The sequence below is a fragment of the Hipposideros armiger genome, unplaced genomic scaffold, assembly GCF_001890085.2.
Source record: "Hipposideros armiger isolate ML-2016 unplaced genomic scaffold, ASM189008v1 scaffold_16, whole genome shotgun sequence".
Lineage (NCBI taxonomy): Eukaryota > Metazoa > Chordata > Mammalia > Chiroptera > Hipposideridae > Hipposideros > Hipposideros armiger.
In genome coordinates, this window is record NW_017731366.1 from 7,770,936 (window position 1) to 7,786,629 (window position 15,694).

General features: G+C 35.2%; 1 protein-coding gene across 20 annotated transcripts in view; it reads right to left on the reverse strand.

Moving 5' to 3' along the window:
• Nucleotides 1-15,694, reverse strand: part of MBNL1 (muscleblind like splicing regulator 1) — a 190,179-nt gene that overhangs the window by 123,716 nt on the left and 50,769 nt on the right. The gene's annotated exons all lie outside the window — the stretch shown is intronic.

A 15,694-nucleotide genomic window follows, 5' to 3' on the forward strand; every position in this document is an offset into this window, starting at 1 on the left:
GAGAGAGAGAGAGAGAGAGAGAGAGAGAGAGAGAGAAAGGGGGGGGAGAGAACACATGAGTGCATGCTCTTTGTTGATATTATCTGTAGAAACTTGTCTGCTGGAAAATGTTTCTTTAACTTTGGTTTGGCTCCCACCTTGGAGCTGATGGGAAATAAAAACTTTTCCATGGCTTAGAGCCAACTGAACTGCTAAAACAAAAGGTAACATTCATTAGAGGACCATGGTACCATGATCTCATTCTGAAGGTCAATTTTTTTACATTAAGTATGAATTGTCTAAAGTTTGGAAAATTCAAACAATGTCAAAGAAAAGCCTTACCTTAAATGTTATAATTTACATGAAAAACAATTTTAACTATGAAACAGGAAACAAAACAGGAGTAGATAAATAAGAACTCACTTGATTCCTAGCTTAATCATTTAGCTTAATTTTCTATGTCTGCAATCCCAACACGTGAGCACCCACAGACACATATACACTTACTTGCTATTTCTACTTACATCCAATAATAGGAAGTTTCTCTGTGAAACTATTCTTAAAGACAAGTGAATTTTCTCAGAAAAGCAAGCATTTAAAGGTGCTACCTACTTTGATTTTTAAAAGAAAAATATGGGGGCGGAAATCCCAAGTTTTACACATCTGCTAACTAAATGTCAATTGACCATTTAATTCCAGGAAGACCTTACTGCACAATTTTTGGCATCTTCCAATATTCTGAAAACAAATACTATGTTCTCTACCCTCAGAGGTCCTCGTGTACTCTCTCCTAATTGTTTCTCAACATGTTGAAAGCCTAAAGAGCCAACTCAATTAAACAGGCTATAAGTATCTCCTTCGAACACATAGTTGATCCCCCTTCGACATCAAGTAATACAATTAACTCCTTGCCACACACTAAATCAATGCACAGCAGAATGGAAAGGGCAATAATCAATAGTCCTAACAGGAAGGCAGTAGCAAGACACAGTAAGTCAAACAGTAAATGCACAACTCATATTCAAAATTAGAATATAACCACATTTACACACAACTACAAAGGAAAGCGCCCAGCAGGCCACAGAACTTACTACGCTACATTATTCCTGAAGGACCAATAAAATGGGGGATCGGGTTTTTCCTCCCCACTCACTGAAAGAAGTATATTCTCTCCGATTTCTAACCAAAATCAAAGGTCTAAAACTTGTGAATTAGGCCGACACCTTTAAATATCTAGTTCTAAATATCTAGCAAAAGAGACCACTTTACTGGGCTCAAATTGGATCCCTTTCAATTCTGAGTAATAGCGACAGTGGGGAAACAATGTGACACATAGACTATCGTGGACTTGGATGCTTCATCACAGCTTGGAGGGAATGGTAGATATTTCACCAAGTAAGTTTACACAGGTACAAAAAGAACAAAGTAGGGATAATGCCAACCGTGAAAAAATGAGCTTTAACATTTAACCTTCTATTCTGTGCAGGTACTTTAGTGAATAAATGCCAATTTTATTTTTGAAAAAACTCTTAGGTGAGACTTTTAGGAAAACACTTATATAAATAATATATTTATATTTTATAGTGCTATGTAATAATACAGTAGTTGACATCAAATGTGAATTATTTTAGACTAGTATAGAGCTAAAGAGGCATTAGTTTTAAATGAAATTAAAGTTGGAACAGGTGGTTACGATCACTTTTTCATTCGTGGATAACTGTATTTATAAAATGAGTTTTCAGGTACAGACAATGACATGAATACTGAATTATTTTAGTAAAACTAGCCCAACGAGCTTAACGTCAAGTGGTATACACGTTAAGAGGTGAAGGGGTATTTTCCCTTGATAACAGGTAAATAAATAAGCCGGTATGTGATAATGCACATTTATACACATTCCAGAAAAAAGTCATCTTTAATTGTTTTTAATGAAGTCACACATAGATATCTTCAAACTGACATGTACCATCTTCAAATGGACATGACATTTATTCTGGCATAAGGTAAGGATCCTCTTGTACGGGGAAAGATAACTCAGACTGAATGCTAGCATTCAGACCAGAGCACTAGCAGCTACCGTTTCCGCAGTATTGACACAGAGTGAGACACTGCATGAAGGGACTGCTATTATATAACTGATCTCACTGAACCTCACAAACCTGCAAAGCAGTATTATTCATCTCATACTGTAGAGAAGGAGGCTGAGACTCGGAGAGGTAAAGTAACTGGCACAAAGTTACTAGGAAGTGACTGATGGAACCAAACACACATCCAGCTGAATTCGTGGTCTGGGCACTTAACCAGGTCTTACTCTTTGCCATAAAAAAGTGATGTACTTACACATTTTTGCATATGGCTTTTTGCAATTATTCTGAAGATCCTGCTTTGATTAAAAATTTCAAGGCAGTATTGGGACTATGAAAACCACCAATGGCCCCATTCTCATTATTCCTGGCACTCATGTTTATTTGCTATAAAATATTTATTTCAAATGTCCTCCCAAGGAAAAGGGTATAGAGGCCAACCTAGATACTCAGAGAACACCTCCTCCAAAAAAAGTAAAACTAAAGCAAACTAATGAAGAAAATGTTCAAAGAAATTAAAATCAAAGGACAAGGAATACTGCTCACTTTTCCCTGTGATCAATTTGGTTCCAGACATAAGTTTGACTTGTAAACTGAGTCTGAATTTATATATCAAAGGCAATCAGTTTTGTTAAAAATATTTCTAACTGGCTATTTGACTAAACTGATATAATCAAATGCAAGAAAAGGCCTTTCAAAAGGCATTGAGTTTCTAATCATTTAAGGAAAGGATCTTTGCAACACTAGCTATTGATGTTAAAGGTTTTCTTTTCCTTTTTGTTATTCATCCAAATGAATTGCTCTATGAGAAGCATTTTAAATCATATAATGAACACTAATATTCGAGAAACATCTCTTTAACAGTCCAGGATTACAATTTAAACTAATATTTACTAAATACCCAGTAAGCCCAGGAATTTCACAATGTTAAATTCATGTTTTTCTGAGAGCAAACATGCTCTTTTTGCCATATCCTGAACAAAATGCAATCAGTGATTCTTATAGTCATATTTATTTTAATTACACATAATGTAAATGTCTTGAAAAGAATGATGTGAGGTACTTTAAAATACATCATTAAAATTATTCATGTGAAAAAATTTCCTTTTACTGGATCTTAATATTTCAGCATTATTTATAAATACTAAACAAATATACAAAGAATTAAAATGAACTTCTAAAGATTTATTCCTAGTTAATTTTTGAAATGTAATATTAATAGTTATCATAAATACATAGGTGTGACATATGATAGGAAGACATAATATGAGTCAATGTCAAAGAGGTACATGAATAGTTTCATCTAGGTTTAATTTCATATAGTATAACTTACGAAGATTTGTAAGCATATCTGTGTTTGTTTCCAATATTATTATAAATACCCAGTAAAACTCATGAGATAAAAAGAACAAAATCTCAAGCTCTTACAAAATAATGTCTCATGGTTCTACGCATTAGAAAAACATGAATTATACTACTTCCTTGAATAAGAAAGGATATTCTATTTAATACAAAAAAAAAAAGGATATTTAAGAAATGAAAACCTCCTTATCTGGTGCCCTTTACTTCACTTCCAAGCTTTGTCTTGGAATCCTGAAACTCTTGTTTGTTTTCTTTCCCAGGACAGCCTATTCTGATTTGCTATACTGTTTCCAGTCTGACATGACTTTTTTTTTTTTAAAGGATTTAGTCTTTTTATTTTTTTATTAAATTTGTTAGGGTGACATTGGTTAGTAAAATTACACAGGTTTCAAATGCACAATTCTATAATACCTCATTCGTATATTGCATTGTGTGTTCACCACCCAAAGTCAAATCTCCTTCTATCACCACATATTTGACCCGTTTACTCTCTTCTCTTTCTCGTCATTCCCTTGCCCTCTAGGACACACTAAACTGTTGTCTGTGACTATGAGTTTTTGTTTGCATGACTTAAAATCCTTCTTGACCTAAGGTTTAGAATCTCTACATTAGACTTCTAGTTAAAAATGCACCGTATATTTCCCATATTAAATGAAAAAAATATTAATAATTATTCAGGGATATAATTATTCAATAATTCTTGAGGTTTTCTGAATTAAGAAAACAGTATAAATTAGCATGTTTTTAAAATAACAGTGGTCTTAAACTCAGGCATCTACAGTGATTCAACAAATACTTGCCTAAGTATGTCCATCACCCTCCTAGGTAGACTCACTAATAATTATTAACACTGTATTTCTGTTTGCGTAAGACCACTGCATAGTGTTTCATGATATTGCTACCTTCCACAAATTAAACTTAGAGTGAAGACTGAAATCATAGGCTCTGAAGATGGGCTGCCTTGTAATGAATCCTAGTTCAACTACATCCTGGCTTAATTATCATGCTGAGCCTCTTCATGTTATATAATCAATAGATGCTGATCCAATCAGGGGAGGAATACTAACCACTTCTACATGTGTTACCTAACAAATCAATCTGACTCAGGTTTATCTTACTAAATTATGGAACATGATAACGGGTCTGGTATAAATCTCTTACCATGTCAAAATTAGTGGTAACCCCATTCTGACTAACACAAACACGCAGTTTCTCTCTCTGAACACATAACTAGAGCTCAAGTTCATCTGCTCCTCCTGTACTGACTACAGGATTGATTCCAATGCTTTTCCAAGCAAACCTCTCAGACATATATGAGGACATTGGAAGCATACATGAGTTTTACACAGGCAAATCTGTGCTCTACCTGAGATATTATAAAATTGAAGAACAGGAGGGGTAAAACTAGGTTTTATTATTCTATGATCATTATAATCTTAATTGTACTTCTCAGAAGCTTGAAAGCTTATAGGAACCACTAGTCTATCAATACCCAAAGGCAGGGGTTCTGTGTGTTATTCACCCTGCAGCAGGACTGCCCATCACAGTATCTGGTATAAGTGATGAAAAGGGGAGGAAGAACGGATTATTTTCCTTTACTTGAGATGTAAAGTGGCACACCAGGGGAGCCAAAAAAAATGTATAGAAGTGGACACTTTGGTCAGTGTTGCTCAAGCAGTAGTTCTCCGTAATTAGAAGTGTCTGGATGCTGATGGTAACCACTCTGAGCACCTCTTTTAAATTGCAGAGTCAAACGTGACGGATTCATCTTTTGTTCTTGGTATATATTGAGTATTACAATTTTAATACAGTTCTCCTTTCTTAAAATGTGCATACATTTTTTTGTAACCTTCTGTATATTTTGGTTGGCGATTTCTTCACCTTCTTAAATCTTCAGTATAAAAGTACCTGTTTCTGGTGAAAAGCTTGCCTCTAGTATTACTCATCCTTAATGGGAAATACAGAAGACAAAAGCAGCTAATAAAGATTCTAAAAAAATAAATAACCAAATAATTTTACATTTCTCACTATGCATACTTAACCCATTATACATACATTACATGTTAATGTACTGTATGCTAATCATAATTTAAAGGTTTTGGGGGAGCCACTTAAATTGATTCCACCATGCAAAAACCTGCCATGTAAATGACTCTTCTGTGGTATGGATAACGATTCTTTAATTCATCTGTGTTTGAGTTTTGTTTTGGGTTTTTATAATATATTGGATTTTCTTATGTGGACATTTGTTTTCAATTTATTACTCCCCTATGATTCATGAAAGACAATGTCTGGGAGTAAAAAGTTCATAATAGTGAAAAAAAAGTTCAATAAATAAAATTATGACGATAATCTTTTCTCATGGCTAGATTTAGATTTCATGAGTTTCCACTTAGCCATGAAAATATATGAGATAATGTGAAGAAAGACAGGTCATTCAGAATGCAGATCTTTCTTAACAGAACTTTTTATATAAATAATGAATTCTTTAGTTATTTCTTCCTTCATGGTTCATTTCTTGGTTGCTTCCCTTAAAGGAGAATTATTTTATGAGAAGCAATATCATCTACCAAAAAGGAATCTTATTTCAGGCATGATAAATTTGGCTCTGTTTGTCTCTAAAACTTTTTATTTTTTAATTTGGCTCATTTGGTAAACTAACATTGTTTAGTTATAAAGGCTTCTAGGGATTGGGAAATGTTACTAGACTTATTTTAAGTCTATGAATGATTTTAGAATATTAGATGAGCAAAGATATCTGAAAGCAAATTATCGTCTGAATGCAGTAGCACGGAAAAGAATGAATTACAGATATAATTTATCCATCACAAGCAGATCCTAAACACTGATTATGTCCATGCTTGTGAAGAAAATTGAAAATGATAGAAAAGCTTCCCAGCTTTTCTAACCTTAATTTTCCATGTTTTGCTTTGTGTCATTTACTGTCAACTATTAACACAGATGCTTCCTGCCTTATTTGAGAAGAGCCTGGACTTACGCATAAGTGATTCTGAAATCTAGAAGTTTATACACTAAGTCTGAATTGTATGCAAAGAGATAAATTCTAACTTCAGATACCTGGTGTCACATGAGGTCTTGAGACCACAGGGTGTTGGATCTCAATAATTAGTGAGTCTCAACCTAACATTGACAAAAATTAAAATACATACAAATATTGCTGAGTAAGTCAAGATAGCTTCAAAATTATGCTCCCGAGCCTGAAACTAGGAACTATGGTTAAAATATAGGTGGTTTCCAACAAACCAATGATGATCCCGGAACATCTGCCTTAGTCTGGTGGCCTATAAGTACGGCAACGCTCTTATTGGGGATTCCCTTCAGTTCTTCTCTTCCCACTTGTGGTCTCAGAATTAGTAGTTTTGAGAGGGAAGGGAGGGAAAAAAGGAAAGATAAACCACCAGTGACATTTCTACTCTCTTCCTTAGGTTCCTCTTCCACTGACCCTCCGAATGCTGCTGAGAAGTTCCCTCTCCGAACTCCACCTCCACCACCCAACACACTGCTCTCCCTATTAGCAATTAGCCCCTGAGGACTGCGTTTTTAATATCTGCCTTCTCAAAGTTAGAGATAGAAAGCATTTAAGTTATACTCTGAATTGTGAAATCCCCATCTCCTATCGCCTCCTGAACATCCTTCTCACATCTGGTTCTGTATGGCTGATCCCTTGATTACATACATCCTGTGATAAAATGGCCAGAAAAGGGCCGGCCGAGCGGTGCATTGGTTAAGAGTTGGCTTGGGACACCAGCTCTGAGCAGCAGGGCCCCAGTTCAAATCCCACATCAGGGCCAGTGACGCTGCACCTCTACAGCTAACATGGTGAACACAGCTCGGCCTGGAGCTGGAATGCCGTGAGTCACCGGCGATGGCGTAGGCTGCAGTGGGGCTGCAGTGGGGCTGCAGTGGGCTACTGTGAGTGGCCAGCAGCCAGCGTGAGCAGCCGGCAGCAGATGTGAGCGGCCAGCAGCCACCGTGAGCGGCAGTCCAATGGCCGGCGACTGATCTGCCTCAGCCAGGAAGAGCGCAATGATAATACCAACATGGGCCAGTGAAGCGACGTCCTCCACAACTAGACTGAAGAACAAAAGGACAGCAACTTGTCTATTCCCCTCCCCTAGTTCCCCAATAAAATCTTTAAATAAATAGATAAATAAATAAAGTGGCCAGAAAAAAAATTTTTTTTAGTTTGGTATTTTCACTATCCACCTATTTTCCCCATTGCTACTACTAATTAGAAAGCAACAGTATCAAAACAAGTTACACTTGAAAATTTCAGAAAGTAAAGAGAATGGGAGAAACTGTTCATGAATATTAAGTTCCACAGTGGGCCAGACTTAGGACCAACAAGCTGTACATTCAAAAAGGAAGTAGGTTGCATCCTCAAGAAGAAAAGAAAGGAGGTTACTTGGAAGGCATATTGACAAAGAAGTCTTCCCACTCTGGGAAAGCTTTGAACTGCACCCCCTCACCCCCTACCCTGTCTTTAGTAACTATTAATTCTGAGCCACTGCCCTGTTGAAAGGGACCAGGGAACAGAAGCAGCCCAAACTTGGAGCTGGGAAAGCTTGTGCACTGTCTTTCAGAAAGTGTTCCAGCAGTTTGGGAAAGGCCATTTCCTCTGCACGAGGCCAAGGTGAATTTCTGGAGCCCGAAACTGAAACTTGAACTATGTCTTTTCCATAGAAACAGTTTGACAAAAGCAGTTAGGGTCTGTGACGCTAGTAGTCCTTAAGATTTATGATAAGATGTTCTTCATAATGCTTCTGTGGAGCCTCCTGGGTTCAATTAATCACCAGAGTTTCCAGGGTACTATTTGTACAGGACTATAACTCAAGCATCCTATGCGTTACTTTGGCTTCCTAGGGTTGGCCTGATGACTTAACCACATTGCTTCTGCAGGCAAATGCTTTCTAAACAATTAAAACTTTGGAATATGCCTTTTTATATATACACATGGGGAGGCATCTATATAGTTTATACAGTGATTACTTATTTAAGATGATTAATTTATAACATTTTTACTATTTAGCCATATATTTAGGACAGATATATAATTTTTGAAGGTTGGTGGCAGTGTGCTTGCTGCTATCTTGTGTTCACTTGCTGATTCATATATTGAATTAAAATATAATTACTTCTGAGTATTTACTGTTGTAGGTGCCGTGCCGCAAATTTGTCTTAAGTGTTCATTTTTATTCTTAAGCACTGTTGAATCCTTAGGACATGGATGTGTAAATTAAGAAGCAATGTTTTTATAGGAAACTGGGTAGAAATGCAGGCTATGAAATCAGCTTACCAGGTTTGAAGTTCACATTTTACTGGCTGAAGTGACCCTGTGTGTGAGTTTCACCTAACTTCTCTGTACCATCTGTGAAATATAAGCTCTCAAATAGTTTTTGTGAGGATTAAATACTATCAAAAAATAATAATAAAAATGCTGAAAATATTGACCAGCATACAGTAATTTTCAATAAATATTAACTCATTTTATTTTACTTCATACAGAAGGAATAAAAAAAAGAAGTATATTTGTGGAAGAAGCAGAAATAGCTATCAGGGTAACTATAGATTCTTGTGTCAAATGAAATCATTTGAGACCTGTTTTTATGACATGCATTCCTGTTATATTCTAGTTGTAAATATGTAACTGTGTATATAAATATGTGCTGGCAATAAGAAAAATGTAAAAATGAAGCAATTTTCTTTTTCTATATAAGTAAAAATCAATCCATCTGTGATATGCCAGGTTTTATTGACTAAATATATCATAATTTGAAAGAAAAAAAGGAAGACAACTCTGGTAAACAAGATCAGAAGTGATGCCAGTTTTGCCAAGATAAGGAGATATGTTTCTCTTCAGCAGTGGTCTCCCCTCAATTACCCCCATACCCAGGTGTTTTTCAGGTAAAGTTACTTAATTCTGGAAGTTTTTTGGGGGTAAAAAATCTCTCTTACTCTTCCATACCAGTGACTACCCTCCTGAAAATCCACTGTCCTCTTCTACCTCGCCGACCAGGGGCCTGATTAATCCAAGCAACAGTTTAAAGACTACAATTCCCAGCTTTCCTTGCTGCCAAAAGCAGCCAATGAGAGACTAGGGATAATCACTGGGTGACGTTTAAAGGACGTTTATTAAAAGGAGCCTAAGTGGGCTGGGCTGTGGTCTCTTTTGCCCCTACCCCTTCCTGACTCCTAGAATTGCAGATATGATGTCTGGCGCTACAGTGGCCATCTTGCAATTCTGAAACAATCCTAAGGTTGAAAGCCATGTGATCCTCAGGAACTAAGGGTGAAGAAACCTATGTTCTAATGGCTGTGGAATCATATAGGTTTGGACAAGTGACTGGAATAGAAACCTTTAATTTGTTTATGCCACATGCTAGGGAGGGAAGCTGTTTCTGTTACTCAATGATGAATGTAATTCCTTAAATACAAACTGCCTCAATCATTTTTGTGTTTGAGAGAAAATACCAACAGTTAGGAAGCTGGACCATTAGGGAGCTGGAAAGAACTCAGAGATAAAATACAAGAACAGAGGTCAGAGATGGCCAAGGCCAAAAGGTATGCAGGAGATGACAGCCTTTCAATCAAATTATAATACAAAGAGGGTTATAATTATCAGTATTTTTCACGGCATAATATGGAAATTTTTATCTTAACGAATCAAACCTTATCTCAAAGTAAAAATCTTTCAAAAATGTGTCAAGAGAGTATGAATAATACGGTAGGTGATGCACATTTGATGTTATTCATATAAGAAACATAGTATTACATAAAAACTCTGTAGCTGCTTATTATAAATATTAGAATAAAGCCCTCACTAAAATTACCCGTTTATAGTGAAATTCACAGAGAAATCACTATTCTAATAATCTATTATACTTCAAACAATTAAGTATTTCTAACGAGCCTTTCCAGTTGGCTTTGAGTGAAGTTCCTATATATTAATAACTATCATTGGACCTGCTTAGTTATCCACTTCCACTGAGTGTCATAATTTTTTACTTGTTAATGTAGAAAATCACTCCCCTATCTAAAAGCATGGAATGTGTTCCTGCTACCGTTTAAAAAAAGAAAAAAAAAAACACCTCAAAATTTCCTCAGTAGGATCTCTTTGTAAGAAAAGTCTTAAGTCTGTAGGAAGGCCTGAGACACTGCTCAGCATGAAAGGTTAACGGATTAGCGACCCTGATGGCTGAAATCCTCTACTTACCCTTGGCAAGGAAAATGACAGGACAAGCCTCCCAAGCTAGGTCCCTAGGTGTCTTGGCTGGGTTTAGGAAACATTCAATTTCTCACCTCTCGCGTGAACTGGGCATATGTTACACACTTCCTGAACAGAAGATTCACCCCATGCTGCATGGGCTCTTTCAAGTCAGTAACAGCTTTTTGTACATGGAACTGTTTGGAGGCTATTCATGGAATCAGAATTTTGTATACATGTAGAAGTATGAGTTACAATTCTAGTTTGAACTCAATTCTAAGTGCCACATTGCCTTAGGTTTAAATTGTTTTTAGTCTGTCACATGCACAAGTAGAAGCAAGGTTGAATGAGAAAAATAAAAAGGGAAGCAGTGTACCAAAATCTTATGGAAGAAAACAAATTAACTAGTTCCAGAATTGGTGCCTTAGGTAGCATGATTCAAAACATGGCTTGCAATTTGTCCAAAACTTTAAAAATCTGTACTCATTTAAAAATATTTTTTCTAAAAACCTGCTAACTATACAACTATAAATAGGTACATGACTAAAGCTGTATTACCAAAGCAGCTACAGCTACTAAGAAGTTCATTAAAGAAAGGTTCATGTCACAGTTGATGACATCACAGCACATTCACAGGGAATTCTTTACAAAGTTGTTAAGTTTCTGCTTAGGGAATCACAACTGGAACTTTTACACGATCCATACTGCTAGATAAGTTAGGCCTTACAGTTAGTTCAGCTCCTAAGTCATTAGGAGGAAATTAAATAAGTCCTGTGTCAACCTGTCACTGAAAGGCACATTCAATGTGCACCTATACATAATAATTTGTCAAAGTTTTTAATATCACATAGGAGATGCCATTAGCAAAAAATAAAAATAAAAAAACAGTAACAACAAAACTGGTAAAAGTTATTCCAATTAGGAGCCTACTAGGTAAAAGTTATAATTGAAAATTGGACGTTTAGTATGCAACATGCAGGTACTTTGCCAGGATTCTCAGTTAACCCCGTTTAAAAGATAGAATGAAAAGACTACCCTGGGGATTTAAAAAGCACAGCGCAAAAGGCAATTGCTACATTGAAGATATACTGAGCTAACAATGAAGGATCTTATAAAATTTAACAGTAAAGACCTTCAGGACCACTTTCTAATGTCCAGTTATGCTAGTCTATTCCTCTGTGACCATCTAGAGACTTGATTTGCCTTCCTGACTTTGAGTTTTCTAGCTGTTTATTTACCTGGATGTTTACTTATTTGGGTTTTCTAATAGCTGCTTTCTGTACTTCCTATATTCTGCAAGGTCTTCAGGTTCACTTTAAAAGATGTTCACTCCATGTGCCCTTGATTCCATGTCCCTTTGCAGTGGAATCTGATCTCTGATGCGTCCATAATAAATTTGATCAGCTGTGCTATCTATATACACAAACATGTATAATAGTGAAATGAATGCTTAATTATGTTAAAGTTGCCTAATTTGATTAAGAGAACAAGAGACTTCGGTTTTCAAAGATAAAAGAGTTTTGCTAGATTTTTGGAAAATAGGTAATAAACATAATGGTTATAGCCTCCCACCACCAGTACCTGAAAAATGCATGGGTATTTGAAAAAGAAGAATCAATAAGCAATAGTCTATTTCTGTTGATCATAGAGTGAAAGCCTTTTATTTAATAATGTGGCATCACATTGAATACTTTCTGTATGTTACTTTACATCTACTACCTAAATTTTAGTAATTGAGATTATTACTGATTGGTAATTTGACATTCATTTCTAATATATAATATTCTATATTTTATTTTGCAGTGTTGATATTTTTCTTGTAATTTTTGTTTTGGTATTTTGTTATTCCTTTTACAAGCCTTAAGAAAAAAATCCTCTCGAGCATAAAATAATGTACCTCTTCAAATGTTCAGGATTTCTGAAGTAACTAAAAAATTCCAATCTATAGTTTATAATCAATTTAATTCTCAATTTGAATATACTCTTAGACTTGTAAAAGACTTAAAAGTGTAAAAGCAAAATCAAGAAAAATGAAGTGCTTAAAATATTATTTTATAAACTAGTACACATTACAGCTTTTGCTCTTATTGTTATCATTTCTATTTTCAGTATACTTAATGTATATTTTTTTCTCATTATCATGTATTCTTATTTTATTAATGACACATTTATTGTAATACAGAAATCTGTTTTCATGTAGTAAATTTAATCTGAGTTCATTATTTAAACTTTAAAATCACCAGTATGCAACTAAAATACTATCAGCTAATTTTCTTCCTACTACCTTTAGTAATATGCCAATTGATTTCTTTTACATAACTGCTTACTTGAGCTGTGCAACTTCTGTTTTTAATGAAATGAATTCTCCTCTTCTAAGTAGAAGTCTGCTATAAACGTAAGTCACCTGGGAGCCTGGCCAAAGTCTGAAACAGCACAGCTGAAGGGTACAGCCATTTCACAGGGTCCTCTCAGAGAGTATTTGGTTTGCTTTCCTAACTTGCTAAAAATAGTAGATTACACAGGCTACCTCCATCTCATGGCTCAAGAACTCAGAAAAGGCTGGACTATGGATTGTAGCAATACACAGAACACATTTTATTAAAGAAGTCAGGATATTACAAGTTTTCTAAATTCTTCCGTTTACTCTCTGAGACAATACAAATGATCTAGCAGTTACTGGCATGGAAACCTCATAATGCTCCCAAATTTCAGAACTTCAAGCATGAGTCACAGAGTTACTTTAACTGTTTCAAAATACGTTTTTGATCTATTTTAGCTACAAAACTGAACACAGGAAGACTACTGTATAAAAGGTAGGATTCTAAAGACTGTATTAAGAATCACACGTGTTACTTAGATATATATATATATATATAAAAAACTTGGTGTTTTGAAACATATGTACCTAATTACATATTAAAAATTGTTTTAATTACTTCTTAACAGTTATTTCTCTCATATTTAAGGAGCTATTGCTCTGGGAATGAAGCTTCATCATAAATACATTTGTTTCTTTTTCCTCTTATTCAAATCAAATTTTACCAAGTTTTAGACTATAAATTAAATTGCAGTTTCTCTTAGAGAATAAGGACGAAGTTTGCAATGGTTAGCTGTGATAATGAGTTCATTTCTTAAGTAAAATTTAAAAATCTTCAAATTATGTTATTAAAAAAAAAGTCTTTGATGTGGCAGTTGAATCTTGTTAACCACACAGCATGTCATTAAGCAGTGCTGCTTCTTTACTCAAAGGGGGACTGTTCTGTGGCCACAAGTGAGCAGTGACTAACAAAATATTTTGAGATGGAAAAATAGCAACTGAATTTTAATGTTTTACAATGTTTCCAATTGCTGTGGAGGCAAGACTTCTGTGAAACCACTCAATGTCACAGCCGACTTAAATGTCCTTCATTTTGCTACGGGTGCACCATTCACTGTCTGTAGGATTTAAAAATTGGATTTACTAGTAATTGGGTCAAAATGGGGTTACTTATGGACCCAGCTGTTTACCGACAAGTGTAATTAGCCCTTTGCCCCTCATTTTATGGGCCCCAGTCTCTAATTAGGACCAAATTCAGTCAGTGTGAATTTAGGAATACACATTCAAAAAGGTACAACCACTGTGCTCTTCGTTGATGCCTTCAAAGAAAAGAAAGAAAAAGGCTCAGTGATAATGTACAACTTTTGCTCACTGATCTTTAGAACTATGACATTAAGAATAATCTAACATTATAAGGTATCTTTGTTCTTGTTACTCCCTCCTTTTTTTTTTTTATCCTACTGTGAAGATAATATCCTTGAATGTTTGGAGAAAACTTTAGCAAAGTGAGCACCCCAGTCTGGACCAAGGAGCAATTAACTGCAATAGTTAACTCCCAACTTAACTCATAACATCGGAGTGAGTTAGGAGCCAACTCAGGAGTTAACTATTTCAGCTAACTCACCCATATGTTATTAAAGAAAGCATTATTATTATAGCACTACATTTTTTCAAAACACAAAATGGATCTATTAGACTTTTACTTCTCTATAGATGCAGAAATGATAGAGATCCCTGTCTCAAAGTTTCAAAGAGTGAATTATATTGGCATTTTAGTATTCAAATGCAATTAAATTAAACCAAGTAATTAGTGTACCCAAGAATCTTACATTTCTAGACTTGATCTTGCATCATGTCAAAATAAAGACATGTATGCTATTGTATAAAAGACCCACTTTCAAACTTGATAGCTGAAATACAAATCCAATGACATTTTTGTATGTCAGTATATGCTAAAGCGAATCTTTTAGAATCATGGTGCCCACAAAAGCTATCTTTTAATACTTCTGGCTGACACTGTGACAAATAAAAAAATAATAATCAGGATCTAACAGAAAATAAACTGTCAAGTTCCTTCATATTAGAATTTTAGAAGCTAAAAAAAAATCCCATTAATAATAGTGCTTAATAGGGTCTACTTATTCATAAAACTCACATTCAGCAAAGTTTACGCCTCAGATAGAGTACTGTAGCAGCAGTCCAGAACCTTACTTCTAGTTATAATTTCCACAAAATGCATTGCGCTTCTAGCCTTAAAATAATATGCTCATACAATCAAAAGGAAATCCATAATGTCAAAGTGTTAATACAAAATATCTATCCAAGTTTAGATGATTTAAAATCTGCTATTCTTTTACAACAGTACAGCACCTTTAGAAACACGCAAAATCAAATAATCTTCATTGAGCTATTGACATGGCCTTGTATAGAATGTATGCATATGCTAACAGTCACATTATCAACATTTACTATACCTACAGACAGACACTGACTTTACTATTACCAAATAAAATGTATGCTGACACTTTTCTGCTCTAGAAAAAAAAAATCATAGCATTAGAGGGCTGATAAGTTATTTATAACAAACAAGTTGGGCCAGACTTGGTTCTAATGCTTCTCAATAAAGTCCCCCCACCCCAACATCAGCAATAAGAACACACCATATAACTAAACTATTAACAAAGCAACCCATAACTCCAAACTCGGTGCACTCTACGTTCATAACCC